The following is a 25,966-nucleotide window of genomic DNA, read 5'->3' as shown; positions in this document are numbered from 1 at the left end:
TCACGGCGTCGTGGCATTTTACTTGATATTTGAACGAGAACGAGAGGTGCAGTGTGAACGCACAAGGAAACAAATGATAGGAGGGGGGGAGGGAAGAAGGAGTGTATGTATTTTCAGCACGAAATTAAACAGGTGCGGTCATACCAGCAAAAATGCACCGGATCCCATCAGAACTCCGCAGTTAAGTGTGCTTTGGCGAAAGTAGTACAATGATGGGTTACCTCATGGGAAGTTCTCGTGTTGCACCCATTTTCTTTTTTTCAAATGTGTCGTTGACGTTACGCGCGACTTTAATTATGGTCCGCAGATTTATTTACAAATGTGAGTCACGGCGCCGTGGCATTTTACATGATATTTGAACGACAACGAGAGGTGCAGTGCGCACGCACAAGGAAACAATTGATGGGAGGGGGAGGGAAGGAGAAGGAGTGTATGTATTTTCAACGCGAAATGAAACAGGCGCGATCATACCAGCACTAATGCATTGGATTCTATCAGAACTCCGTAGGTAAGTGTGCTTGGGCGAGAGTAGTACTAGCATGGGTTACCTCCTGCGAAGTCCTTATATTTCACCCATTTTCTTATGAAGTCCTCGTGTTGCACCCATTTTTTTGCAGATGATTCTTTCGACGTTACGCGCAACTTGAATTATGATCCTCAGGTTTATTCGCAAATGTGAGTTACAGCGTTGTGGCATTTTACTTGATATTAGAACGTGAACGGGAGGTGCAGTGCGAATGCACAAGGAAACAAATGACGGGAGGGGGAAGAAAGGGGAATCAGTTTAGGTATTTGCAGCGCGAAATTAAACAGGTGCGATCGAACCAGCACTAATGCACCGGATCCCATCAGAACTCCGCAGTTATGTGTGCTTGGGCGAGATTAGTACTTGGAAGGGTGACCTCCTGAGAAGTCCTCGTGTCGCACCAATTTTTTTCATACGGGTCGTTCGACGTTACCCGCGTCTGGAACTAGGGTCCGCTGGTTTATACGCAAATGTGGGTCAATAAGCAGGGGCATTTTAATCGATATTAGAACGAGAATGAAAGGTGAAGTGTGAACGCACAAGGAAACAGATGACGGGAGGGGGAAGAAAGGAGAAGGAGTGTATGTATTTGCAGTGCGAAATTAAACAGGTGCGATCATACCAGCACTAAAGCTTCGGATCCCATCAGAACTCCGCAGTTAAGTGTGCTTGGGCGAGAGTAGTACTCAGATCGGTGACCACTTGGGAAGCCCTCGTCTTGCACCTATTTTTTTTCGGATGGGTTGTTCGATGTTACGCGCGAATGGAATTATAAACCACTGGTTCATTTACAAAGGTGAGTCACGGTGCCGAGATATATTACTTGATATAAGAACAAGAAAGAGAGATGCAGTGCGCACGCACAAGGAAACAAATGACGGGAGGGGGAAGAAAGGGGAATGAATTTATGTATTTGCAGCGCGAAATTAAACAGGTGCGATCACACCAGCACTAATGCACCGGATCCCATCAGAACTCTGTAGTTATGTGTGCTTGAGCGAGATTAGTTCTCGGATGGGTGACCTCCTAGGAAGTCCTCGTGTCGCACCAATTTTTTTCAGACGGGTCGTTCGACGTTACGTGCGACTAGAACTATGGTCCGCTGGTTTATACGCAAATATGAGTCAAGAATCAGGGGCATTTTAATCGATATTAGAACGAGAAGGAGAGGTACAGTGTGAACGCACAAGGAAACAAATGATGGGAGGGGGGGAGGGAAGAAGGAGTGAATGTATTTTCAGCACAAAATTAAACAGGTGCGGTCACACCACCACAAATGCACCGGATCCCATCAGAACTCCGCAGTTAAGTGTGCTTTGGCGAAAGTAGTACAATGATTGGTTACCTCCTGGGAAGTTCTCGTGTTGCACCCATTTTCTTTTTTTCAGATGTGCCGTTCGACGTTACGCGCGACTTTAATTATGGTCCGCAGATTTATTCGCAAATGTGAGTCACGGCGCCTTGGCATTTTACTTGATATTTGAACGAGAACGAGAGGTACAGTGCGCACGCACAAGGAAACAAATGACGGGAGGGGGAAGAAAGGAGAAGGAGTTTATGTATTTGCAGCGCGAAATTAAACAGGTGCGATCATACCAGCACTAATGCACCGGATCCAATCAGAACTCCGCAGTTAAGTTTGCTTGGGCGAGAGTAGTACTCGGATGGGTGACCTCCTGGGAAGTCCTCGTGTCGCACTAATTTTTTTTTCAGACGGGTCGTTCGATGTTACGCACGACTGGAACTAGGGTCCACTGGTTTATACGCAAATGGGAGTCAAGAAGCAGGGTCATTTAAATCGATATTAGAACGAGAAGGAGAGATGCAGAGTGCACGCAAAAGGAAACAAATGACGGGAGGGGGGATGGAGGGAGAAAAAGTGTACGTATTTGCAGCGCAGAATGAAACATGAGCAATCATACCAGCACCAATGCAACGGATTCTATCAGAACTCCGCAAGTTATGGGTGCTTGGGCGAGAGTAGCTCTAGGATGGGTGACCTCCTGCGAAGTCCTTATATTTCACCCATTTTCTTAGGAAGTCCTCGTGTTGCACCCATTTTTTTGCAGATGATTCTTTCGACGTTACGCGCGACTTGAATTATGGTCCTCAGGTTTATTCGCAAATGTGAGTCACGGCACCGTAGCATTTTACTTGATATTAGAACGAGCACGGGAGGTGCAGTGCGCACGCACAATGAAACAAATGACGGGAGGGGGAAGAAAGAAGAAGGAGTTTATGTATTTGCAGTGCAAAATTAAATAGGTGCGATCATACTAGCACTAATGCACTGGATCCCATCAGAACTCCGTAGTTAAGTGTGCTTGGGCGAGAGTAGTACTCGGATGGGTGACCACCTCGGAAGTCCTCGTGTCGTACCAATTTTTTTCAGACGAGTCGTTCGACGTTACGCGCGACTGGAACTAGGGTCCGCTGGTTTATACGCACATGTGAGTTAAGAAGCAGTGGCATTTTAATCGATATTAAAACGAGAAGGAGAGATGCAAAGTGCACGCACAAGGAAACAAATGACGGGAGGGGGGATGGAGGGAGAAAAAGTGTATGTATTTGCAGCGCAGAATGAAACATGAGCAATCATACCAGCACCAATGCAACGGATTCGATCAGAACTCCGCAAGTTAAGGGTGCTTGGGCGAGACTAGCACTAGGATGGGTGACCTCCTGCGAAGTCCTTATATTTCACCCATTTTCTTAGGAAGTCCTCGTGTTGCACCCATTTTTTTACAGATGATTCTTTCGACGATACGCGCGACTTGAATTATGGTCCTCAGGTTTATTCGCAAATGTGAGTCACGGCACCGTAGCATTTTACTTGATATTAGAACGAGCACGGGAGGTGCAGTGCGCACGCACAAGGAAACAAATGATGGGAGGGGGAAGAAAGGAGAAGGAGTTTATGTATTTGCAGCGCAGAATTAAACGGGTGCGATCATACCAGCACTAATACACTGGATCCCATCAGAACTCTGCAATTAAGTGTGCTTGGGCGAGAGTAGTACTCGGATCGGTGACCTCCTGGGAAGTCCTTGTGTCGCACCAATTTTTTTTCAGACGGGTCGTTCGACGTTACGCGCAACTGGAACTTTGGTCCGCTGGTTTATAGGCAAATGTGAGTCAAGAAGCAGGGGCATTTTAATCGATATTAGAACGAGAAGAAGAGGTGCAGTGTGAATGCACAAGGAAACAATTGATGGGAGGGAGAGGGAAGGAGAAGGAGTGTATGTATTTTCAGCACGAAATGAAACTGGTGCGATCATACAAGCACTAATGCATCGGATTCTATCAGAACTCCGTAGGTAAGGGTGCTTGGGCGAGAGTAGTACTAGCATGGGTTACCTCCTGCGAAGTCCTTATATTTCACCCATTTTCTTGTGAAGTCCTCGTGTTGTACCCATTTTTTTGCAGATGATTCTTTCGACGTTACGCGCGACTTTAATTATGGTCTGCAGATTTATTCGCAAATGTGAGTCACGGCGCCATGGCATTTTACATGACATTTGAACGACAACGAGAGGTGCAATGCACACGCACAAGGAAACAAATGACGGGAGGGAAAAGAAAGGAGAAGGAGTTTATGTATTTGCAGCGCGAAATTAAACAGGTGCGATCATACCAGTACTAATGCACCGGATCCGATCAGAACTCCGCAGTTAAGTGTGCTTGGGCGAGATTAGTACTCAGATGGGTGACCTCTTGGGATGTCCTTGTGTCGCACCAATTTTTTTTCAGACGGGTCGTTCGACGTTACGCGCGACTGGAACTAAGGTCCACTGGTTTATACGCAAATGTGAGTCAAGAAGCAGGGGCATTTTAATCGATATTAGAACGAGAAGGAGAGATGCAGAGTGCACGCACAAGGAAACAAATGACGGGAGGGGGGATGGAGGGAGAAAAAGTGTATGTTTTTGCAGCGCAGAATGAAACATGAGCAATCATACCAGCACCAATGCAACGGATTCGATCAGAACTCCGCAAGTTAAGGGTGCTTGGGCGAGACTAGCACTAGGATGGGTGACCTCCTGCGAAGTCCTTATATTTCACCCATTTTCTTAGGAAGTCCTCGTGTTGTACCCATTTTTCTACAGATGATTCTTTCGAAGATACGCGCGACTTGAATTATGGTCCTCAGGTTTATTCGCAAATGTGAGTCACGGCACCGTAGCATTTTACTTGATATTAGAACGAGCACGGGAGGTGCAGTGCGCACGCACAATTAAACAAATGACGGGAGGGGGAAGAAAGAAGAAGGAGTTTATGTATTTGCAGTGCAAAATTAAATGGGTGCGATCATACCAGCACTAATGCATTGGATCCCATCAGAACTCCGCAGTTAAGTGTGCTTGGTCGAGAGTAGTACTCGGATGGGTGACCTCCTCGGAGGTCCTCGTGTCGCACCAATTTTTTTTCAGACGGGTCGTTCGATGTTACGCTCGACTGGAACTAGGGTCCGCTGGTTTATATGCACATGTGAGTTAAGAAGCAGTGGCATTTTAATCGATATTAAAACGACAAGGAGAGATGCAAAGTGCACGCACAAGGAAATAAATGACGGGAGGGGGGATTGAGGGAGAAAAAGTGTATGTATTTGCAGCGCAGAATGAAACATGAGCAATCATACCAGCACCAATGCAACGAATTCGATCAGAACTCCGCAAGTTAAGGGTGCTTGGGCGAGACTAACACTAGGATGGGTGACCTCCTGCGAAGTCCTTATATTTCACCCATTTTCTTAGGAAGTCCTCGTGTTGCACCCATTTTTCTACAGATGATTCTTTCGAAGATACGCGCGACTTGAATTATGGTCCTCAGGTTTATTCGTAAATGTGAGTCACGGCACCGTAGCATTTTACTTGATATTAGAACGAGCACGGGAGGTGCAGTGCGCACGCACAATTAAACAAATGACGGGAGGGGGAAGAAAGAAGAAGGAGTTTATGTATTTGCAGTGCAAAATTAAATGGGTGCAATCATACCAGCACTAATGCACTGGATCCCATCAGAACTCCGCAGTTAAGTGTGCTTGGACGAGAGTAGTACTCGGATGGGTGACCTCCTCGGAAGTCCTCGTGTCGTACCAATTTTTTTCAGACAGGTCGTTCGACGTTACGCGCGACTGGAACTAGGGTCCGCTGGTTTATACGCACATGTGAGTTAAGAAGCAGTGGCATTTTAATCAATATTAAAACGAGAAGGAGAGATGCAGAGTGCACGCACAAGGAAACAAATGACGGGAGGGGGGATGGAGGGAGAAAAAGTGTATGTATTTGCAGCGCAGAATGAAACATGAGCAATCATACCAGCACCAATGCAACGGATTCGATCAGAACTCCGCAAGTTAAGGGTGCTTGGGCGAGACTAGCACTAGGATGGGTGACCTCCTGCGAAGTCCTTATATTTCACCCATTTTCTTAGGAAGTCCTCGTGTTGCACCCATTTTTTTGCAGATGATTCTTTCGACGATACGCGCGACTTGAATTATGGTCCTCAAGTTTATTCGCAAATGTGAGTCACGGCACCGTAGCATTTTACTTGATATTAGAACGAGCACGGGAGGTACTGTGCGCATGCATCAGAACTCCGCAGTTAAGTGTGCTTTGGCGAAAGTAGTACAATGATGGGTTACTTCCTTGAAAGTCCTCGTGTTGCACCTATTTTATTTTTTTCAGATGTGCCGTTCGACGTTACGCACTACTTTAATTATGGTCCGCAGATTTATTCGCAAATGTGAGTCACGGCGCCGTGGCATTTTACTTGATATTTGAAGGAGAACGAGAGGTGCAGTGCGCACGCACAAGGAAACAAATGACGGGAGGGGGGATGGAGGTAGAAAAAGTATATGTATTCGCAGTGCAGAATGAAACATGAGCAATCATACCAGCACCAATGCAACGGATTCTATCAGAACTCCGCAAGTTAAAGGTGCTTGGGCGAGAGTAGCACTAGGATGGGTGACTTCCTGCGAAGTCCTTATATTTCACCCATTTTCTTAGGAAGTCCTCGTGTTGCTCCCATTTTTTTGTAGATGATTCTTTCGACGATACGTGCGAGTTGAATTATGGTCCTCAGGTTTATTCGCAAATGTGAGTCATGGCACCGTAGCATTTTACTTGATATTAGAACGAGCAGGGGAGGTGCAGTGCGCACGCACAAGGAAACAAATGACGGGAGGGGGAAGAAAGGAGAAGGAGTTTATGTATTTGTAGCGTGGAATTAAACGGGTGCGATCATACCAGAACTAATGCACCGGATCCCGTCAGAACTCCGCAGTTAAGTGTGCTTGGGCGAGAGTAGTACTCGCATGGGTGACCTCTTGGGAAGTCCTCATGTCGCACTAATTTTTTTTTCAGACGGGTCGTTCGACGTTACGCGCGACTGGAACTAAGGTCCACTGGTTTATACGCAAATGTGAGTCAAGAAGCAGGGGCATTTTAATCGATATTAGAACGAGAAGGAGAGATGCAGAGTGCACGCACAAGGAAACAATTGACGGGAGGGGGGATGAGGGAGAAAAAGTGTATGTATTTGCAGCGCAGAATGAAACATAAGCAATCATACCAGCACCAATGCAACGGATTCTATCAGAACTCCGCAAGTTAAGGGTGCTTGGGCGAGAGTAGCACTAGAATGGGTTACCTCATGCGAAGTCCTTATATTTCACCCATTTTCTTAGGAAGTCCTCGTGTTCCACCCATTTTTTTGCAGATGATTCTTTCGACGATACGCGCGACTTGAATTATAGTCCTCAGGTTTATTCACAAATGTGAGTCACGGCACCGTAGCATTTTACTTTATATTAGAAGGAGCACGGGAGGTGCAGTGCGCACGCACAAGGAAACAAATGACAGGAGGAGGAAGAAAGGAGAAGGAGTTTATGTATTTCCAGCGCGGAATTAAACGGGTGCGATCATACCAGCACTAATGCACCGGATCCAGTCAGAACTCCGCAGTTAAGTGTGCTTTGGCGAGAGTAGTACTCGTATGGGTGACCTCCTGGGAAGTCCTCGTATCGCAACAATTTTTTTTCAGATAGGTCGTTCGACTTTACGCGCAACTGGAACTAGGGTCCGCTGGTTTATACGCAAATGTGAGTCAAGAAGCAGGGGCATTTTAATCGATATTAGAACGAGAAGAAGAGGTGCAGTATGAACGCACAAGGAAACAATCGATGGGAGGGGGAGGGAAGAGAGGGAGTGTATGTATTTTCAGCACGAAATGAAACAGGTGCGATCATACCAGCACTAATGCAACGGATTCTATCAGAACTCCGTAGGTAAGGGTGCTTGGGCGAGAGTAGTACTAGCATGGGTTACCTCCTGCGAAGTCCTTATATTTCACCCATTTTTTTGTGAAGTCCTCGTGTTGCACCCATTTTTTTGCAGATGATTCTTTCGACGTTACGCGCGACTTGAATTATGGTCCTCAGGTTTATTCGCAAATGTGAGTCACGACGCTGTAGCATTTTACTTGATATTAGAACGAGAACGGGAAGTGCAGTGCGCATGCACAAGGAAACAAATGACGGGAGGGGGAAGAAAGGGGAATTAGTTTATGTATTGGCAGCGCAAAATTGAACAAGTGCGATCATACCAGCACTAATGCACCGGATTCTATCAGAACTCCGTAGGTAAGGGTGTTTGGGCGAGTGTAGTACTAGCATGGGTTACCTCCTGTGAAGTCCTTATATTTCACCCATTTTCTTGTGAAGTCCTCGTGTTGCACCCATTTTTTTGCAGATGATTCTTTCGACGTTACGCGCGACATGAATTATGGTCCTCAGGTTTATTCGCAAATGTGAGTCACGACGCAGTGGCATTTTTCTTTATATGTGAACGAGAACGGGAGGTGCAGTTCGCACGCACAAGGAAACAAATGATGGGAGGGGGAAGAAAGGGGAATGAGTTTATGTATTTATAGCGCAAAATTAAACAGGTGCGATCATACCAGCACTATTGCACCGAATCCCATCAGAACTCTGCAGTTAAGTGTGCTTGGGCGAGATTAGTACTCGGATGGGTGACCTCCTTGGAAGTCCTCGTGTTGCACCAATTTTTTTCAGACGGGTCGTTCGACGTTACGCGCATCTGGAACTAGGGTCCGCTGGTTTATACGCAAATGTGAGTCAAGAAGTAGGGGCATTTTAATCGATATTAGAACGAGAATGAGAGGTGAAGTGTGAACGCACAAGGAAACAAATAACGGGAGGGGGAAGAAAGGAGAAGGAGTGTATGTATTTGCAGCGCAAAATTAAACAGGTGCGATCATACCAGCACTAAAGCCCCGGATCCCATTAGAACTCCGCAGTTAAGTGTGCTTGGGCGAGAGTAGTACTCGGATGGGTGACCACTTGGGAAGCCCTCGTGTTGTACCTATTTTTTTTCAGATGGGTTGTTTGACGTTACGCGCGAATGGTATAAACCGCTGGTTCATTTGCAAAGGTGAATCACGGTGCCGGGGCATATTACTAGATATTAGATCGAGAAAGAGAGATGCAGAGTGCACGCACAAGGAAACAAATGACGGGAGGGGGGATGGAAGGAGAAAGAGTGTATGTATTTGCATTGCAGATTGAAACATGAGGGATCATACCAGCACTAATGCAACGGATTCTATCAGAACTCCGCAGTTAAAGGTGCTTGGACGAGAAAAGTACTCGGATGGGTGACCTCCTGCGAAGTCTTTATATTTCACCCATTTTCTTGGGAGGTCCTCGTGTTGCACCCATCTTTTTGCAGATGATTCTTTCGATGTTACGAGCGACTTGATTTATGGTCCGCAGGTTTATTCGCAAATGTGAGTCACGGCGCCGTGGCATTTCACTAATTTTCTTAGGAAGTCCTCGTGTTCCACCCATTTTTTTGCAGATGATTCTTTCGACGATACGCGCGACTTGAATTATGGTCCTCAGGTTTATTCGCAAATGTGAGTCACGGCACCGTAGCATTTTACTTTATATTAGAAGCAGCACGGGAGGGGCAGTGCGCACGCACAAGGAAACAAATGACGGGAGGGGGAAGAAAGGAGAAGGAGTTTATGTATTTGCAGCGCGGAATTAAACGTGTGCGATCATACCAGTACTAATGCACCGGATTCCGTCAGAACTCCGCAGTTAAGTGTGCTTTGGCGAGAGTAGTACTCGGATTGGTGACCTCCTGGGAAGTCCTCGTGTCGCACCAATTTTTTTTCAGACGGGTCGTTCGACGTTACGCGCGACTGGAACTAGGGTCCGCTGGTTTATACGCAAATGTGAGTCAAGAAGCAGGGGCATTTTAATCCATATTAGAACGAGAAGGAGAGGTGCAGTGTGAACGCACAAGGAAACAATTGATGGGAGGGGGAAGGAAGGAGAAGGAGTGTATGTATTTTCAGCAAGAAATGAAACAGGTGCGATCATACCAGCACTAATGCAACGGATTCTATCAGAACTCCGTAGGTAAGGGTGCTTGGGCGAGAGTAGTACTAGCATGGGCTACCTCCTGCGAAATTCTTATATTTCACCCATTTTCTTGTGAAGTCCTCGTGTTGCACCCATTTTTTTGCAGATGATTCTTTCGACATTACGCGCGACTTGAATTATGGTCCTCAGGTTTATTAGCAAATGTGAGTCACTGCGCCGTGGCATTTTACTTGATATTAGAACGAGAACGGGAGGTGCAGTGCGCACGCACAAGGAAACAAATGACAGGAGGGGGAAGAAAGGGGAATGAGTTTATGTAATAGTAGCTCAAAATTAAACAGGTGCGATCATACCAGCACTATTGCACCGGATCCCATCAGAACTCTGCAGTTAAGTGTGCTTGGGCGAGATTAGTACTCGGATGGGTGACCTCCTGGGAAGTTCTCGTGTCGCACCAATTTTTTTTCAGACGGGTCGTTCGACGTTACGGGCGTCTGGAACTAGGGTCTGCTGGTTTATACGCAAATGTGAGTCAATAAGCAGGGGCATTTTAATCGATATTAGAACGAGAATGAGAGGTGAAGTGTTAACGCACAAGGATACAAATGACGGGAGGGGGAAGAAAGGAGAAGGAGTGTATGTATTTGCAGCGCGAAATTAAACAGGTGCGATCATTCCAGCACTAAAGCCCCGGATCCCATCAGAACTCCGCAGTTAAGTGTGCTTGGGCGAGAGTAGTACTCGGATGGGTCACCACTTGGTTGTTCGACGTTATGCGCGAATGGAATTATAAACCGCTGGTTCATTTGCAAAGGTGAGTCACGGTGCCGGGGCATATTACTTGATATTAGAATGAGAAAGAGAGATGCAGAGTGCACGCATAAGAAAACAAATGACGGGAGGAGAAAGAGTGTATGTATTTGCAGTGCAGATTGAAACATGAGGGATCATACCAGCACTAATGCAACGGATTCTATCAGAACTCCGCAGTTAAGGGTGCTTGGGTGAGAAAAGTACTCGGATGGGTGACCTCCTGCGAAGTCCTTATATTTCGCCCATTTTCTTGGGAGGTCCTCGTGTTGCACCCATCTTTTTGCAGATGATTCTTTCGACGTTACGCGCGACTTGATTTATGGTCCGCAGGTTTATTCGCAAATGTGAGTCACGGCGCCGTGGCATTTTACTTGATATTAGAACGAGTACGGGAGGTGCAGTGCGCACGCACAAGGAAACAAATGTTGGGAGGAGGAAGAAAAGCGAAGGAGTGTAAGTATTTGAAGCGCAAAATTAAACAAGTGGCATCATACCAGCACTAAGGCACTGGATCCCATCAGAACTCTGCAGTTAAGTGTGCTTGGGCGAGTGTAGTACTCGAATGGGTGACCTCTTGGGAAGTCCTCGTATCTCAACAATTTTTTTTCAGATGGGTGGTTCGACGTTACGCGCGACTGGAACTATGGTCCGCTGGTTTATACGCAAATGTGAGTCAAGAATCAGGGGCATTTTAATCGATATTAGAACGAGAAGGAGAGGTGCAGAGTGAACGCACAAGGAAACAATTGATGGGAGGGAAAGGGAAGGTGAAGGAGTGTATGTATTTTCAGCATGAAATGAAACAGGTGCGATCATACCAGCACTAATGCAACGGATTCTATCAGAACTCCGTAGGTAAGGGTGCTTGGGCGAAAGTAGTACTTGCAAGGGTTACCTCCTGCGAAGTCCTTATATTTCACCCATTTTCTTGTGAAGTCCTCGTGTTGCACCCATTTTTTTGCAGATGATTCTTTCGACGTTATGCGTGACTTGAATTATGGTCCTCAGGTTTATTCGCAAATGTGAGTCACGGCGCTGTAGCATTTTACTTGATATTAGAACGATAACGGGAGGTGCAGTGCGCACGCACAAGGAAACAAATGACGGGAGGGGGAAGAAAGGGGAATGAGTTTATATATTTGCAGCGCGAAATTAAACAGGTGCGATCATACCAGCATTAATGCACCGAATCCCATCAGAACTCCGCAGTGAAGTGTGCTTGGGCGAGATTAGTACTCTGATGGGTGACCTCCTGGGAAGTCCTCGTGTCGCACTAATTTTTTTTCAAACGGGTCGTTCGATGTTACGCGCGTCTGGAATTAGGGTCCGCTGGTTTATACGCAAATGTGAGTCAAGAAGCAGGGGCATTTTAATCGATATTAGAACGAGAATGAGAGGTGAAGTGTGAACGCACAAGGAAACAAATGGCGGGAGGGGGAAGAAAGGAGAAGGAGTGTATGTATTTGCAGCGCGAAATTAAACAGGTGCGATCATACCAGCACTAAAGCCTCGGATCCCATCAGAACTCCGCAGTTAGGAGTGCTTTGGCGAGAGTAGTACAATGATGGGTGACCACTTGGGATGCCCTCGTGTTGCACCTATTTTTTTTCGGATGGGTTGTTCGACGTTACGCGTGAATGGAATTATAAACCGCTGGTTCATTTACAAAGGTGAGTCACGGTGCCGGGGCATATTACTTGATATTAGAACGAGAAAGAGAGATACAGAGTGCACGCACAAGGAAACAAATGACGGGAGGGGGAAGAAAGGAGAAGGAGTTTTTGTATTTGCAGCGCGAAATTAATCAGGTGTGATCATACCAGCACTAATACAACAGATCCCATCATAACTCCGCAGTTAAGTGTGCTTGGGCGAGAGTAGTACTCGGATGGGTGACCACTTGGGAAGTCCTCGTGTTGCACCCATTTTTTTGCAGATGATTCTTTCGACGTTACGCGCGACTTGAATTATGGTCCTCAGGTTTATTCGCAAATGTGAGTCACGACGCTGTAGCATTTTACTTTATATTAGAACGAGAACGGGAAGTGCAGTGCGCACGCACAAGGAAACAAATGACGGGAGGGGGAAAAAAGGGGAATGAGTTTATGTATTTGCAGCGCAAAATTGAACAAGTGCGATCATACCAGCACTAATGCACCGGATCCCATCAGAACTCCGCAGTGAAGTGTGCTTGGGCGAGATTAGTACTCGGATGGGTGACCTCCTGGGAAGTCCTCGTGTCACACAAATTTTTGTTTTCAGACGGAAAATTCGACGTTACGCGTGACTAGAACTAGGGTTCACTGGTTTATACGCAAAATTGAGTCAAGAAGCAGGGGCATTTTAATTGATATTAGAACGAGAATGAGAGGTGAAGTGTGAACGCACAAGGAAACAAATGACGGAAGGGGAAGATAGGAGAAGGAGTGTATGTATTTGCAGCGCGAAATTAAACTGGTGCGATCATACCAGCACTAAAGCTCCGGATCCCATCAGAACTCCGCAGTTAAGTGTGCTTGGGCGAGGGTAGTACTCCGATGGGTGACCACTTGGGAAGCCCTCGTGTTGCACCTTTTTTTTTTCGGATGGGTTGTTCGACGTTACGCGCGAATGGAATTATAAACCACTGGTTCATTTGCAAAGGTGAGTCACGGTGCCGGGGCATATTACTTTATATTAGAACAAGAAAGAGAGATGCAGAGTGCACCCACAAGGAAACAAATGACGGGAGGGGGGATGGGCGGAGAAAGAGTGTATGTATTTGCAGTGTAGAATGAAACATGAGGGATCATACCAGCACTAATGCAACGGATTCTATCAGAACTCCATAGTTAAGGGTGCTTGGGCGAGAAAAGTACTCGGATGGGTGACCTCCTGCGAAGTCCTTATATTTCGCCCATTTTCTTGGGAGGTCCTCGTGTTGCACCCATCTTTTTGTAGATGATTCTTTCGACGTTACGCGCGACTTGATTTATGGTCTGTAGGTTTATTCGCAAATGTGAGTCACGGCGCCGTGGCATTTTACTTGATATTAGAACGAGTACGGGAGGTGCAGTGCGCACGCACAAGGAAATAAATGACGGGAGGAGGAAGAAAAGAGAAGGAGTGTATGTATTTGAAGCGCAAAATTAAACAAGTGGTATCATACCAGCACTAATGCACTGGATCCCATCAAAACTTTACAGTTAAGCGTGCTTGGGCGAGAGTAGTACTCGGATGGGTGACCTCTTGGGAAGTCCTCGTATCGTAATAATTTTTTTTAGATGGGTCGTTCGACGTTACGCGCGACTGGAACTATGGTCCGCTGGTTTATACGCAAATGTGAGTCAAGAATCAGGGGCATTTTAATCAATATTCGAACGAGAAGGAGAGGTGCAGTGTGAACGCACAAGAAAACAAAAGATGGGAGGGGGGGAGGGAAGAACGAGTGTATGTATTTTCAGCACGAAATTAAACAGGTGCGGTCACACCAGCACAAATGAACCGGATCCCATCAGAACTCCGCAGTTAAGTGTGCTTTGGCTAAAGTAGTACAATGATGGGTTACCTCCTGGGATGTTCTCGTGTTGCACCCATTTTCTTTTCTTCAGATGTGCCGTTCGACGTTACGCGCGACTTTAATTATGGTCCGCAGATTTATTCGCAAATGTGAGTCACGGTGCCGGGGCATATTCCTTGATATTAGAACAAGAAAGAGAGACGCAGAGTGCACGCACAAGGAAACAAATGACGGGAGGGGGGATGGAGGTAGAAAAAGTATATGTATTCGCAGCGCAGAATGAAACATGAGCAATCATACCAGCACCAATGCAACGGATTCTATCAGAACTCCGCAAGTTAAGGGTGCTTGGGCGAGAGTAGCTCTAGGATGGGTGACCTCCTGCGAAGTCCTTATATTTCACCCATTTTCTTAGGAAGTCCTCGTGTTGCACCCATTTTTTTGTAGATGATTCTTTCGACGATACGCGCGACTTGAATTATGGTCCTTAGGTTTATTGGCAAATCTGAGTCACGGCACCGTAGCATTTTACTTGATATTAGAACGAGCACGGGAGGTGCAGTGCGCACGCACAAGGAAACAAATGACGAGAGGGGGAAGAAAAGAGAAGGAGTTTATGTATTTGCAGCGCGGAATTAAACGGGTGCGATCATACCAGCACAAATACAACGGATCCCATCAGAACTCCGCAGTTAAGTGTACTTTGGCGAAAGTAGTACAATGATGGGTTACCTCCTGGGAAGTTCTCGTGTTGCACCCTTTTTCTTTTTTTCAGATGTGCCGTTCGACGTTACTCGCGACTTTAATTATGGTCCGCAGATTTATTCGCAAATGTGAGTCACGGCGCCATGGCATTTTACTTGATATTTGAACGAGAATAAGAGGTGCAGTGCGCACGCACAAGGAAACAAATGACGGGAGGGGGAGGAAAGGAGAAGGAGTTTATGTATTTGCAGTGCGGAATTAAACGGGTGCGATCATACCAGCACTAATGCACCAGATCCCATCAGAACTCCGCAGTTAAGTGCGCTTGGGCGAGAGTAGTACTCGGATGGGTGACCTCCTGGTAAGTCCTCGTTTCGCACCAATTTTTTTTCAGACGGGTCGTTCGACGCTACGCACGACTGGAACTATTGTCCGTTGGTTTATACGCAAATGTGAGTCAAGAAGCAGGGGCATTTTAATCGATATTAGAACGAGAAGGAGAGGTGCAGTGTGAACGCACAAGGAAACAATTGATGGGAGGGGGTGGGAAAGAGAAGGAGTGTATGTATTTTAAGGACGAAATGAAACAGGTGCGATCATACCAGCACTAATGCAACGGATTCTATCAGAACTCCGTAGGTAAGGGTGCTTGGGCGAAAGTAGTACTAGCATGGGTTACCTCCTACGAAGTCCTTATATTTCACCAATTTTCTTGTGAAGTCCTCGTGTTGCACCCATTTTTTTGTAGATGATTCTTTCGACGTTACACGCGACTTGAATTATGGTCCTCAGGTTTATTCGCAAATGTGAGTCACGGCGCTGTAGCTATTTACTTGATATTAGAACGAGAACGGGAGGTGCAGTGCGCACGCACAAGGAAACAAATGACGGGAGGGGGAAGAAAGGGGAATGAATTTATGTATTTACAGCGCGAAATTAAACAGGTGCGATCATACCAGCACTAATGCACCGGATCCCATCAGAACTCCGCAATGAAGTGTGTTTGGGCGAGATTAGTACTAGGATGGGTGACCTCCTGGGAAGTCCTCGTGTCGCACTAATTTTTTTTCAGACAGGTCGTTCGACGTTACGCGCTTCTGGAACTAGGGTCCGCTGGTTTATACGCAAATGTGAGTCAAGAAGCAGGGACATTTTAATCGATATTAGAACGAGAATGAGAGGTCAAGTGTGAACGCACAAGGAAACAAATGACGGGAGGGGGAAGAAAGGAGAAGGAGTGTATGTATTTGCAGCACGAAATTAAACAGGTGCGATCATACCAGCACTAAAGCTCCGGATCCCATCAGAACTCCGCAGTTAAGTGTGCTTGGGCGAGAGTAGTACTCGGATGGGTCACCACCTGGGAAGCCCTCGTGTTGTACCTATTTTTTTTTTCGGATGGGTTGTTCGACGTTACACGCGAATGGAATTATAAATCACTGGTTCATTTGCAAAGGTGAGTCACGGTGCCGGGGCATATTACTTGATATTAGAACGAGAAAGAGAGATGCAGAGTGCACGCACAAGGAAACAAATGACGGGAGGGGGGTTGGAAGGAGAAAGAGTGTATGTATTTGCAGTGCAGAATGAAACATGAGGGTTCATACTAGCACTAATGCAACGGATTCTATCAGAACTCCGCAGTTAAGGGTGCTTGGGCGAGAAAAAGTACTCGGATGGGTGACCTCCTGCGAAGTCCTTATATTTCACCCATTTTCTTGGGTGGTCCTCGTGTTCCACCCAATGTTTTGTAGATGATTCTTTCGACGTTACACGCGACTTGAATTATGGTCCTCAGGTTTATTCGCAAATGTGAGTCACGGCGCTGTACCATTTTACTTGATATTAGAACGAGAACGGGAGGTGCAGTGCGCACGCACAAGGATACAAATTACGGGAGGGGGAAGAAAGGAGAAGGAGTTTATGTATTTGCACCACGAAATGAAACAGGTGCGATCATACCAGCACTAATGCAACGAATTCTATCAGAACTCCGTAGGTAAGGGTGCTTGGGCGATAGTAGTACTAGCATGGGTTACCTCCTGCGAAGTCCTTATATTTCACCCATTTTCTTGTGAAGTCCTCGTGTTGCACCCATTTTTTTGCAGATGATTCTTTCGATGTTACGCGCGATTTGAATTATGGTCCTCAGGTTTATTCGCAAATGTGAGTCACGGCACTGTTGCATTTTACTTGATATTAGAACGAGAACAGGAGGTGCAGTGCGCACGCACAAGGAAACAAATGACGGGAGGGGGAAGAAAGGGGAATGAGTTTATGTATTTGCAGCGCAAAATTAAACAGGTGCGATCATACCAGCACTAATGCACCGGATCCCATCAGAACTCCGTAGTTAAGTGTGCTTTGGCGAGAGTAGTACTCTGATGGTTGACCTCCTGGGAAGTCCTCGTGTCGCACTAATTTTTTTCTCAGACGGGTCATTCGACGTTACGCGCGACTGGAACTAGGGTCCACTGGTTTATACGCAAATGTGAGTCAAGAAGCAGGGGCATTTTAATCGATATTAGAACGAGAATGAGAGGTGAAGTGTGAATGCACAAGGAAACAAATGACGGGAGGGGGAAGAAAGGAGGAGTGTATGTATTTGCAGCGCGAAATTAAACATGTGCGATCATACCAGCACTAAAGCTCCGGATCCCATCAGAACTCTGCAGTTAAGTGTGCTTGGGCGAGAGTAGTTCTCGGATGGGTGACCACTTGGGAAGTTCTCGTGTTGCACCCATTTTCTTTTTTTCAGATGTGTCGTTCGACGTTACGCGCGACTTTAATTATGGTCCGCAGATTTATTCGCAAATGTGAGTCACGGCGCCGTGGCATTTTACTTGATATTTAAACGAGAACGAGAGGTGCAGTGCGCACGCACAAGGAAACAAAAGACGGGAGGGGGAAGAAAGGAGAAGGAGTTTATGTACTTGCAGCGCAAAATAATAGGTGCGATCATACCAGCACTAATGCATTGGATTCCATCAGAACTCTGTAGTTAAGTGTGATTGGACGAGAGTAGTACTCGGATGGGTGACCTCTTGGGAAGTCCTCGTGTCGCACCAATTTTTTTTCAGACGGGACGTTCGACGTTACGCGCGACTGGAACTAGGGTCCACTGGTTTATACGCAAATGTGAGTCAATAAACAGGGGCATTTTAATCTGTATTAGAACGAGAATGAGAGATGCAGAGTGCACGAACAAGGAAACAAATGACGGGAGGGGGAGGGAAGGAGAAAGAGTGTATGTATTTTTAGCACGAAATGAAACAGGTGCGATCATACCAGCACTAATGCATCGGATTCTATCAGAACTCTATAGGTAAGGGTGTTTGGGCGAGAGTAGTACTAGCATGGGTTACCTCCTGCGAAGTCCTTATATTTCACCAATTTTCTTGTAAAGTCCTCGTGTTGCACCCATTTTTTTGCAGATGATTCTTTCGACGTTACGCGCGACTTGAATTATGGTCCTCAGGTTTATTCGCAAATGTGAGCCACACCACCGTAGTATTTTACTTGATATTAGAACGAGCACGGGAGGTGCAGTGCGCACGCACAAGGAAAGAAATGACGGGAGGGGGAAGAAAGGAGAAGGAATTTATGTATTTGCAGCGCGGAATTAAACGGGTGCGATCATACCAGCACTAATGCACCGGATCCCATCAGAACTCCGCTGTGAAGTGTGCTTGGGCGAGATTAGTACTCGGATGGGTGACCTCCTGCGAAGTCCTCGTGTCGCACTAATTTTTTTTCAAACAGGTCGTTCGACGTTACGCGCGTCTGGAACTAGGGTCTGCTGGTTTATACGCAAATGTGAGTCAAGATGCAGGGGCATTTTAATCGATATTAGAACGAGAATGAGAGGTGAAGTGTGAACGCACAAGGAAACAAATGACGGGAGGGGGAAAAAATGAGATGGAGTGTATGTATTTGCAGCACGAAATTAAACAGGTGCGATCATACCAGTACTAAAGCTCCGGATCCCATCAGAACTCCGCAGTTAAGTGTGCTTGGGCAAGAGTAGTACTCGGATGGGTCACCACTTGGGAAGCCCTCGTGTTGTACCTATTTTTTTTTTCAGACGGGACGTTCGACGTTACGCGCGACTGGAACTAGGGTCCACTGGTTTATACGCAAATGTGAGTCAAGAAGTAGGGGCATTTTAATCTATATTAGAACGAGAATGAGAGATGCAGAGTGCACGCACAAGGAAACAAATGACGGGAGGGGGGATGGAGGGAGAAAAAGTGTATGTATTTGCAGCGCAGAATGAAACATGAGCAATCATACCAGCACCAATGCAACGGATTCTATCAGAACTCCGCAAGTTAAGGGTGCTTGGGCGAGAGTAGCTCTAGGATGGGTGACCTCCAGCGAAGTCCTTATATTTCACCCATTTTTTTGCAGATGATTCTTTCGACGATACGCGCGACTTGAATTATGGTCCTCAGGTTTATTCGTAAATGTGAGTCACGGCACCGCTGGTTTAGAACGAGAATGAGAGGTGAAGTGTGAACGCACAAGGAAACAAATGACGGGAGGGAGAAGAAATGAGAAGGAGTGTATGTATTTGCAGCACAAAATTAAACAGGTGCGATCATACCAGCACTAAAGCTCCGGATCCCATCAGAACTCCGCTGGTTCATTTGCAAAGGTGAGTCATGGTGCCGGGGCATATTACTTGATATTAGAACGAGAAAGAGGGATGCAGAGTGCACGCACAAGGAAACAAATGACGGGAGGGGGGTTGGAAGGAGAAAGAGTGTATGTATTTGCAGTGCAGAATGAAACATGAGGGCTCATACCAGCACTAATGCAACGGATTCTATCAGAACTCCGCAGTTAAGGGTGCTTGGGCGAGAAAAAGTACTCGGATGGGTGACCTCCTGCGAAGTCCTTATATTTCACCCATTTTCTTAGGAGGTCCTCGTGTTGCACCCATTTTTTTGTAGATGATTCTTTCGACGTTACGCGCGACTTGATTTATGGTCTGCAGGTTTAATCGCAAATATGAGTCACGGCGCCGTGGCATTTTACTTGATATTAGAACGAGTACGGGAGGTGCAGTGCGCACGCACAAGGAAACAAATGACGGGAGGATGAAAAAAAGGGAAGGAGTGTATGTATTTAAAGCGCAAAATTAAACAAGTGGCATCATACCAGCACTAATGCATTGGATCCCATCAGAACTCTGCAGTTAAGTGTGCTTGGGCGAGAGTAGTACTCGGATGGGTGACCTCTTGGGAAGTCCTCGTATCGCAACAATTATTTTTAAGATGGGTCGTTCGACGTTACGCGCGACTGGAACTATGGTCCGCTGGTTTATACGCAAATGTGAGTCAAGAATCAGGGGCATTTTAATCGATATTAGAACGAGAAGGAGAGGTGAAGTGTGAACACACAAGGAAACAAATGATGGGAGGGGGGGAGGGAAGAAGGAGTGTATGTATTTTCAGCACGAAATTAAACAGGTGCGGTCACACCAGCACAAATGTACCGGATCCCATCAGAACTCCGCAGTTAAGTGTGCTTTGGCGAAAGTAGTACAATGATGGGTTACCTCATGGGAAGTTCTCGTGTTGCACCCATTTTCTTTTTTTTCAGATGTGTCGTTCGAAGTTACGCGCGACTTTAATTATGGTCCGCAGATATATTCGCAAATGTGAGTCACGGTGCTGTGGCATTTTACTTGATATTTGAACGAGAACGAGAGGTGCAGTGCGAAAGCACAAGGAAACAAATGACGGGAGGGGGAAGAAAAAAGGAGTAGATTATGTATTTGCAGCGCGATATTAAATAGGAGCGATCATACCAGCACTAATGCAACGGATCCTATCAGAACTCCGCAATTAAGTATGCTTGGGCGAGAGTAGTACTCGGATGGGTGACCTACTGGGAAGTCCTCGTGTCGCACTAATTTTTTTTTCAGTTGGGTCGTTCGACGTTACGCGCCACTGGAACTAGGGTCCACTGGTTTATACGCAAATGTGAGTAAAGAAGCAGGGGCATTTTAATCGATATTAGAACGAGAAGCAGAGATGCAGAGTGCACGCACAAGGAAACAAATGATGGGAGGGGGGATGGAGGGAGAAAAAGTGTATGTATTTGCAGCGCAGAATGAAACATTAGCAACCATATCAGCACCAATGCAACGGATTCTATCAGAACTCCGCAAGTTAAGGGTGCTTGGGCGAGAGTAGCACTAGGATGGGTGACCTCCTGCGAAGTCCTTATATTTCACCTATTTTCTTATGAAGTCCTCGTGTTGCACCCATTTTTTTGCAGATGATTCTTTCGACTTTACGCGCGACTTGAATTATGGTCCTCAGGTTTATTCACAAATGTGAGTCACGGCGCCGTAGCATTTTACTTGATATTAGAACGAGCACGGGAGGTGCAGTGTGCACGCACAAGGAAACAAATGACGAGAGGGGAAAGAAAGGAGAAGGAGTTTATGTATTTGCAGCGCGAAATTAAACGGGTGCAATCATACCAGCACTAATGCACCGGATCCCATCAGAACTTCGCAGTTAAGTGCGCTTGGGCGAGAGTAGTACTCGGATGGGTGGCCTCCTGGGAAGTCCTCGTGTCGCACCAATTTTTTTTCAGACGGGTCGTTCGACGTTACCCGCGACTGGAACTGGGTTCCGCTGGTTTATACACAAATGTGAGTCAAGAAGCAGGGGCATTTTAATTGATATTAGAACGAGAATGAGAGGTGCAGTGTGAACGCACAAGGAAACAATTGATGGGAGGGGGAGGAAATGAGAAGGAGTGTATGTATTTTCAGCACGAAATGAAACATGTGCGATCATACCAGCACTAATGCAGCAGATTCTATCAGAACTCCGTAGGTAAGGGTGCTTCGGCGAGAGTAGTACTAGCATGGGTTACCTCCTGCGAAGTCCTTATATTTCACTCATTTTCTTGTGAAGTCCTCGTGTTGCACCCATTTTTTTGCAGATGATTCTTTCGACATTATGCGCGACTTGAATTATGGTCCTCAGGTTTATTCGTAAATGTGAGTCATGGCACCGTAGTATTTTACCTGATATTAGGATGAGCACGAGAGGTGCAGTGCGCACGCACAAGGAAACAAATGACGGGAGGTGGAAGAAAGGAGAAGGAGTTTATCTATTTGCAGCACGAAATTAAACGGGTGCGATCATACCAGCACTATTGCCCTGGATCCCATCAGAACTCAGCAGTTAAGTGTGCTTCTGCGAGAGTAGTACTCGGATGGGTGACCTCCTGGGAAGTCCTTGTGTTGCAGCAATTTTTTTTCAGACGGGTCGTTCGACATTACGCGCGACTGGAACTATGGTCCGCTGGTTTATACGCAAATGAGGGTCAAGAATCAGGGGTATTTTAATCGATATTAGAACGAGAAGGAGAGGTGCAATGTGAACGCACAAGGAAACAAATGATGGGATGGGGGGAGGGTAGAAGGAGTGTATGTATTTTCAGCATGAAATTAAACAGGTGCGGTCATACAAGCACTAATGCATCAGATTCTATCAGAACTCCGTAGGTAAGGGTGCTTGGGCGAGAGTAGTACTAGCATGGGTTACCCCCTGCGAAGTCCTTATATTTCACCCATTTTCTTGTGAAGTCCTCGTGTTGCACCCATTTTTTTGCAGATGATTCTTTCGACGTTACGCGCGACTTGAATTATGGTCCTCAGGTTTATTCGCAAATGTGAGTCACGGTGCTGTAGCATTTTCTTGATATTTGAACGAGAACGGGAGGTGCTGTGCGCACGCACAAGGAAACAAATGACGGGAGGGGGTAGAAAGGGGAATGAGTTTATGTATTTGCAGCGCAAAATTAAATAGGTGCAATCATACCAGCACTAAAGCCCTCGTGTGCTTGGGCGAGATTAGTACTCGGATGGGTGACCTCCTGGGAAGTCCTCGTGTCGCACCAATTTTTTTTCAGACGGGTCGTTCGACGTTACGCGCGTCTGGAACTAGGGTCCGCTTGTTTATACGCAAATGTGAGTCAAGAAGCAGGGGCATTTTAATCGATATTAGAACGAGAATGAGAGGTGAAGTGTGAACGCACAAGGAAACAAATGACGGGAGGGGGAAGAAAGGAGAAGGAGTGTATGTATTTGCAGCGCGAAATTAAACAGGTACGATCATACCAGCACTAAAGCTCCGGATCCCATCATAACTCCGCAGTTAAGTGTTCTTGGGCGAGAGTAGAACTCGGATGGGTGACCTCCTGCGAAGTCCTCATATTTCACCCATTTTCTTGGGAGGTCCTCGTGTTGCACCCATCTTTTTACAGATGATTCTTTCGACGTTACGCGCGACTTGATTTATGGTCCGCAGATTTATTCGCAAATACGAGTCACGGCACCGTCGCATTTTACTTGATATTAGAACGAGTACGGGAGGTGCAGTGCGCACGCACAAGGAAACAAATGACGGGATGAGGAAGAAAAGAGAATGAGTGTATCTATTTGAAGCGCAAAATTAAACAAGTGGCATCATGCCAGCACTACTGCACTGGATCCCATCAGAACTCTGCAGTTAAGTGTGCTTGGGCGAGAGTAGTACTCGGATGGGTGACCTTTTGGGAAGTCCTCGTATCGCAACAATTTTTTTTCAGATGGGTCGTTCGACGTTACGCGCGACTGGAACTATGGTCCACTGGTTTATACGCAAATGTGAGTCAAGAATCAGGGGCATTTTAATCGATATTAGAGGTGCAGTGTGAACGCACAAGGAAACAAATGATGGGAGAGGGGAGGGAAGAAGGAGTGTATGTATTTTCGGCACGAAATTAAACAAGTGAGGTCACACCAGCACAAATGCACCGGATCCCATCAGAACTCCGCAGTTAAGTGTGCTTTGGCGTAAGTAGTACAATGATGGGTTACCTCCTGGGAAGTTTTCGTGTTGCACCCATTTTCTTTTTTTCTGATGTGCCGTTCGTCATTACGCGCGACTTTAATTATGGTCCGCAGATTTATTCGCAAATGTGAGTCACGGCGCCGTGGCATTTTACTTGATATTTGAACGAGAACGAGAGGTGCAGTGCGCACGCACAAGGAAACAAATGACGGGAGGGGGAAGAAAGGAGAAGGAGTGTATGTATTTGCAGCGCGAAATTAAATAGGTGCGATCATACAAGCACTACAGCCCCGTATCCCATCAGAACTCCGCAGTTAAGTGTGCTTGGGTGAGAGTAGTACTCGGATGGGTGACCACCTGGGAAGCCCTCGTGTTGCACCTATTTTTTTCGGATGGGTTGTTCGACATTACGCGCGAATTGAATTATAAACCGCTGGTTCATTTGCAAAGGTGAGTCATGGTGCGGGGGCATATTACTTGATATTAGAACGAGAAAGAGAGATGCAGAGTGCACGCACAAGGAAACAAATGACGGGAAGGGGGATGGGAGGAGAAAGAGTGTATGTACTTGCAGTGCATAATGAAACATGAGGGATCATACCAGCACTAATGCAACGTATTCTATCAGAACTCCGCAGTTAAGGGTGCTTGGGCGAGAAAAGTACTCGGATGGGTGACCTCCTACGAAGTCCTTATATTTCACCCATTTTCTTGGGAGGTCCTCGTGTTGCACCCATCTTTTTGCAGATGATTCTTGCGACGTTACGCTTGACTTGATTTATGGTTCGCAGGTTTATTCGCAAATATGAGTCCCGGTGCCGTGGCATTTTACTTGATATTAAAACAAGTACGGGAGGTGCAATGCGCACGCACAAAGATACAAATGACGGGAGGAGGAAGAAAAGAGAAGGAGTGTATGTATTTGAAGCACAAAATTAAACAAGTGGCTTCATACCAGCACTAATGCACTAGATCCCATCAGAACTGTGCAGTTAAGTGTGCTTGGGCGAGATTAGTACTCGGATAGGTGACCTTTTGGGAAGTCCTCGTATCGCAACAATTTTTTTTCAAATGGGTCGTTCGACATTACGCGCAACTGGAACTATGGTCCGCTGGCTTATACGCAAATGTGAGTCGAGAATCAGGGGCATTTTAATCGATATTAGAACGAGAAGGAGAGGTGCAGCGTGAACGCACAAGGAAACAAATGATGGGAGGGGGGGAGGGAAGGAGTGTATGTATTTTCAGAACGAAATTAAACAGGTGCGGTCACACCAGCATAAATGCACCGGATCCCATCAGAACTCTGCAGTTAAGTGTGCTTTGCCGAAAGTAGTACAATGATGGGTTACCTCCTGGGAAGTTCTCGTGTTGCACCCATTTTCTTTTTTTCAGATGTGCCGTTCGACGTTACGCGCGACTTTAATTATGGTCCGCAGATTTATTCGCAAATGTGAGTCACGGCGCCGTGGCATTTTACTTGATATTTGAACGAGAACGAGAGGTGCAGTGCGCACGCACAAAGAAACAAATGACGGGAGGGGGAAGAAAGGAGAAGGAATGTATGTATTTGCAGCGCGAAATTAAACAGGTGCAATCATACCAGCACTAATGCAACGGATTCTATCAGAACTCCGTAGGTAAGGGTGCTTGGGCGAGAGTAGTACTAGCATGGGTTACCTCCTGCAATTCCTTATATTTCACCCATTTTCTTGTGAAGTTCTCGTGTTGCACCCATTTCTTTTCGGATGATTCTTTCGACATTACGCGGGACTTGAATTATGGTCCTCAGGTTTATTCGCAAATGTGAGTCACGGCGCTGTAGCATTTTACTTGATATTAGAACGAGAACGAGAGGTGCAGTGCGCACGCACAAGGAAACAAATGACGGGAGGGGGAAGAAAGGGGAATGAGTTTATGTATTTACAGCGCAAAATTAAACAGGTGCGATCATACCAGCACTAATGCACCGGATCCCATCAGAACTCCGCAATGAAGTGTGCTTGGGCGAGATTAGTACTCGGATGGGTGACCTCCTGGGAAGTCCTCGTGTCGCACTAATTTTTTTTTTCAAACTGGTCGTTCGACGTTACTCGCGACTGGAACTAGGGTCCACTGGTTTATATGCAAATGTGAGTCAAGAA

General features: G+C 46.3%; 4 non-coding genes and 41 pseudogenes across 4 annotated transcripts; all 45 read left to right on the top strand.

Annotated features, from left to right (window-relative positions):
* Window positions 1-130: 130 nt before the first annotated feature.
* On the top strand, window positions 131-249 carry LOC148250676 (5S ribosomal RNA; annotated as a pseudogene).
* Window positions 250-811: 562 nt separating this feature from the next.
* Window positions 812-930, top strand: LOC148250675 (5S ribosomal RNA; annotated as a pseudogene).
* A 204-nt stretch (window positions 931-1,134) lies between these two features.
* On the top strand, window positions 1,135-1,253 carry LOC148250674 (5S ribosomal RNA; annotated as a pseudogene).
* Window positions 1,254-1,458: 205 nt separating this feature from the next.
* LOC148250673 (5S ribosomal RNA) lies at window positions 1,459-1,577 on the top strand (annotated as a pseudogene).
* Window positions 1,578-1,780: 203 nt separating this feature from the next.
* Window positions 1,781-1,899, top strand: LOC148250672 (5S ribosomal RNA; annotated as a pseudogene).
* Window positions 1,900-2,108: 209 nt separating this feature from the next.
* Window positions 2,109-2,227, top strand: LOC148250671 (5S ribosomal RNA; annotated as a pseudogene).
* Window positions 2,228-2,789: 562 nt separating this feature from the next.
* LOC148250670 (5S ribosomal RNA) lies at window positions 2,790-2,908 on the top strand (annotated as a pseudogene).
* A 560-nt stretch (window positions 2,909-3,468) lies between these two features.
* LOC148250669 (5S ribosomal RNA) lies at window positions 3,469-3,587 on the top strand (annotated as a pseudogene).
* A 559-nt stretch (window positions 3,588-4,146) lies between these two features.
* On the top strand, window positions 4,147-4,265 carry LOC148250668 (5S ribosomal RNA; annotated as a pseudogene).
* A 561-nt stretch (window positions 4,266-4,826) lies between these two features.
* Window positions 4,827-4,945, top strand: LOC148250667 (5S ribosomal RNA; annotated as a pseudogene).
* A 561-nt stretch (window positions 4,946-5,506) lies between these two features.
* Window positions 5,507-5,625, top strand: LOC148250666 (5S ribosomal RNA; annotated as a pseudogene).
* Window positions 5,626-6,763: 1,138 nt separating this feature from the next.
* LOC148250665 (5S ribosomal RNA) lies at window positions 6,764-6,882 on the top strand (annotated as a pseudogene).
* Window positions 6,883-7,443: 561 nt separating this feature from the next.
* LOC148250664 (5S ribosomal RNA) lies at window positions 7,444-7,562 on the top strand (annotated as a pseudogene).
* Window positions 7,563-8,474: 912 nt separating this feature from the next.
* On the top strand, window positions 8,475-8,593 carry LOC148250663 (5S ribosomal RNA; annotated as a pseudogene).
* Window positions 8,594-8,797: 204 nt separating this feature from the next.
* On the top strand, window positions 8,798-8,916 carry LOC148250662 (5S ribosomal RNA). The gene has a single exon (XR_015814694.1). It is a non-coding gene; the product is annotated as a 5S ribosomal RNA (ribosomal RNA).
* A 686-nt stretch (window positions 8,917-9,602) lies between these two features.
* On the top strand, window positions 9,603-9,721 carry LOC148250661 (5S ribosomal RNA; annotated as a pseudogene).
* A 559-nt stretch (window positions 9,722-10,280) lies between these two features.
* On the top strand, window positions 10,281-10,399 carry LOC148250660 (5S ribosomal RNA). The gene has a single exon (XR_015814243.1). It is a non-coding gene; the product is annotated as a 5S ribosomal RNA (ribosomal RNA).
* A 481-nt stretch (window positions 10,400-10,880) lies between these two features.
* Window positions 10,881-10,999, top strand: LOC148250659 (5S ribosomal RNA; annotated as a pseudogene).
* Window positions 11,000-11,234: 235 nt separating this feature from the next.
* On the top strand, window positions 11,235-11,353 carry LOC148250658 (5S ribosomal RNA; annotated as a pseudogene).
* Window positions 11,354-11,912: 559 nt separating this feature from the next.
* Window positions 11,913-12,031, top strand: LOC148250657 (5S ribosomal RNA; annotated as a pseudogene).
* Window positions 12,032-12,236: 205 nt separating this feature from the next.
* On the top strand, window positions 12,237-12,355 carry LOC148250656 (5S ribosomal RNA; annotated as a pseudogene).
* A 205-nt stretch (window positions 12,356-12,560) lies between these two features.
* On the top strand, window positions 12,561-12,679 carry LOC148250655 (5S ribosomal RNA; annotated as a pseudogene).
* Window positions 12,680-12,884: 205 nt separating this feature from the next.
* Window positions 12,885-13,003, top strand: LOC148250654 (5S ribosomal RNA; annotated as a pseudogene).
* A 206-nt stretch (window positions 13,004-13,209) lies between these two features.
* Window positions 13,210-13,328, top strand: LOC148250653 (5S ribosomal RNA). Its single transcript, XR_015814767.1, has one exon. It is a non-coding gene; the product is annotated as a 5S ribosomal RNA (ribosomal RNA).
* Window positions 13,329-13,891: 563 nt separating this feature from the next.
* On the top strand, window positions 13,892-14,007 carry LOC148250652 (5S ribosomal RNA; annotated as a pseudogene).
* Window positions 14,008-14,210: 203 nt separating this feature from the next.
* LOC148250651 (5S ribosomal RNA) lies at window positions 14,211-14,329 on the top strand (annotated as a pseudogene).
* A 565-nt stretch (window positions 14,330-14,894) lies between these two features.
* Window positions 14,895-15,013, top strand: LOC148250650 (5S ribosomal RNA; annotated as a pseudogene).
* Window positions 15,014-15,222: 209 nt separating this feature from the next.
* Window positions 15,223-15,341, top strand: LOC148250649 (5S ribosomal RNA; annotated as a pseudogene).
* Window positions 15,342-15,900: 559 nt separating this feature from the next.
* LOC148250648 (5S ribosomal RNA) lies at window positions 15,901-16,019 on the top strand (annotated as a pseudogene).
* Window positions 16,020-16,224: 205 nt separating this feature from the next.
* LOC148250647 (5S ribosomal RNA) lies at window positions 16,225-16,343 on the top strand. Its single transcript, XR_015814571.1, has one exon. It is a non-coding gene; the product is annotated as a 5S ribosomal RNA (ribosomal RNA).
* A 917-nt stretch (window positions 16,344-17,260) lies between these two features.
* LOC148250646 (5S ribosomal RNA) lies at window positions 17,261-17,379 on the top strand (annotated as a pseudogene).
* Window positions 17,380-17,582: 203 nt separating this feature from the next.
* LOC148250645 (5S ribosomal RNA) lies at window positions 17,583-17,701 on the top strand (annotated as a pseudogene).
* A 207-nt stretch (window positions 17,702-17,908) lies between these two features.
* LOC148250644 (5S ribosomal RNA) lies at window positions 17,909-18,027 on the top strand (annotated as a pseudogene).
* A 559-nt stretch (window positions 18,028-18,586) lies between these two features.
* Window positions 18,587-18,705, top strand: LOC148250643 (5S ribosomal RNA; annotated as a pseudogene).
* Window positions 18,706-18,910: 205 nt separating this feature from the next.
* On the top strand, window positions 18,911-19,029 carry LOC148250642 (5S ribosomal RNA; annotated as a pseudogene).
* A 1,079-nt stretch (window positions 19,030-20,108) lies between these two features.
* On the top strand, window positions 20,109-20,226 carry LOC148250641 (5S ribosomal RNA; annotated as a pseudogene).
* A 204-nt stretch (window positions 20,227-20,430) lies between these two features.
* On the top strand, window positions 20,431-20,549 carry LOC148250640 (5S ribosomal RNA; annotated as a pseudogene).
* A 210-nt stretch (window positions 20,550-20,759) lies between these two features.
* Window positions 20,760-20,878, top strand: LOC148250639 (5S ribosomal RNA; annotated as a pseudogene).
* A 562-nt stretch (window positions 20,879-21,440) lies between these two features.
* Window positions 21,441-21,559, top strand: LOC148250638 (5S ribosomal RNA; annotated as a pseudogene).
* A 559-nt stretch (window positions 21,560-22,118) lies between these two features.
* LOC148250637 (5S ribosomal RNA) lies at window positions 22,119-22,237 on the top strand (annotated as a pseudogene).
* A 1,211-nt stretch (window positions 22,238-23,448) lies between these two features.
* LOC148250636 (5S ribosomal RNA) lies at window positions 23,449-23,566 on the top strand (annotated as a pseudogene).
* A 191-nt stretch (window positions 23,567-23,757) lies between these two features.
* LOC148250635 (5S ribosomal RNA) lies at window positions 23,758-23,876 on the top strand (annotated as a pseudogene).
* Window positions 23,877-24,085: 209 nt separating this feature from the next.
* LOC148250634 (5S ribosomal RNA) lies at window positions 24,086-24,204 on the top strand (annotated as a pseudogene).
* Window positions 24,205-25,083: 879 nt separating this feature from the next.
* LOC148250633 (5S ribosomal RNA) lies at window positions 25,084-25,202 on the top strand (annotated as a pseudogene).
* A 562-nt stretch (window positions 25,203-25,764) lies between these two features.
* Window positions 25,765-25,883, top strand: LOC148250632 (5S ribosomal RNA; annotated as a pseudogene).
* The last annotated feature ends 83 nt before the right edge of the window (window positions 25,884-25,966 follow it).

Source organism: Carica papaya, chromosome 8 (assembly GCF_054855325.1).
Source record: "Carica papaya isolate Zhongbai chromosome 8, ASM5485532v1, whole genome shotgun sequence".
NCBI lineage: Eukaryota > Viridiplantae > Streptophyta > Magnoliopsida > Brassicales > Caricaceae > Carica > Carica papaya.
This window is presented reverse-complemented; position numbering and strand designations above follow the sequence as displayed.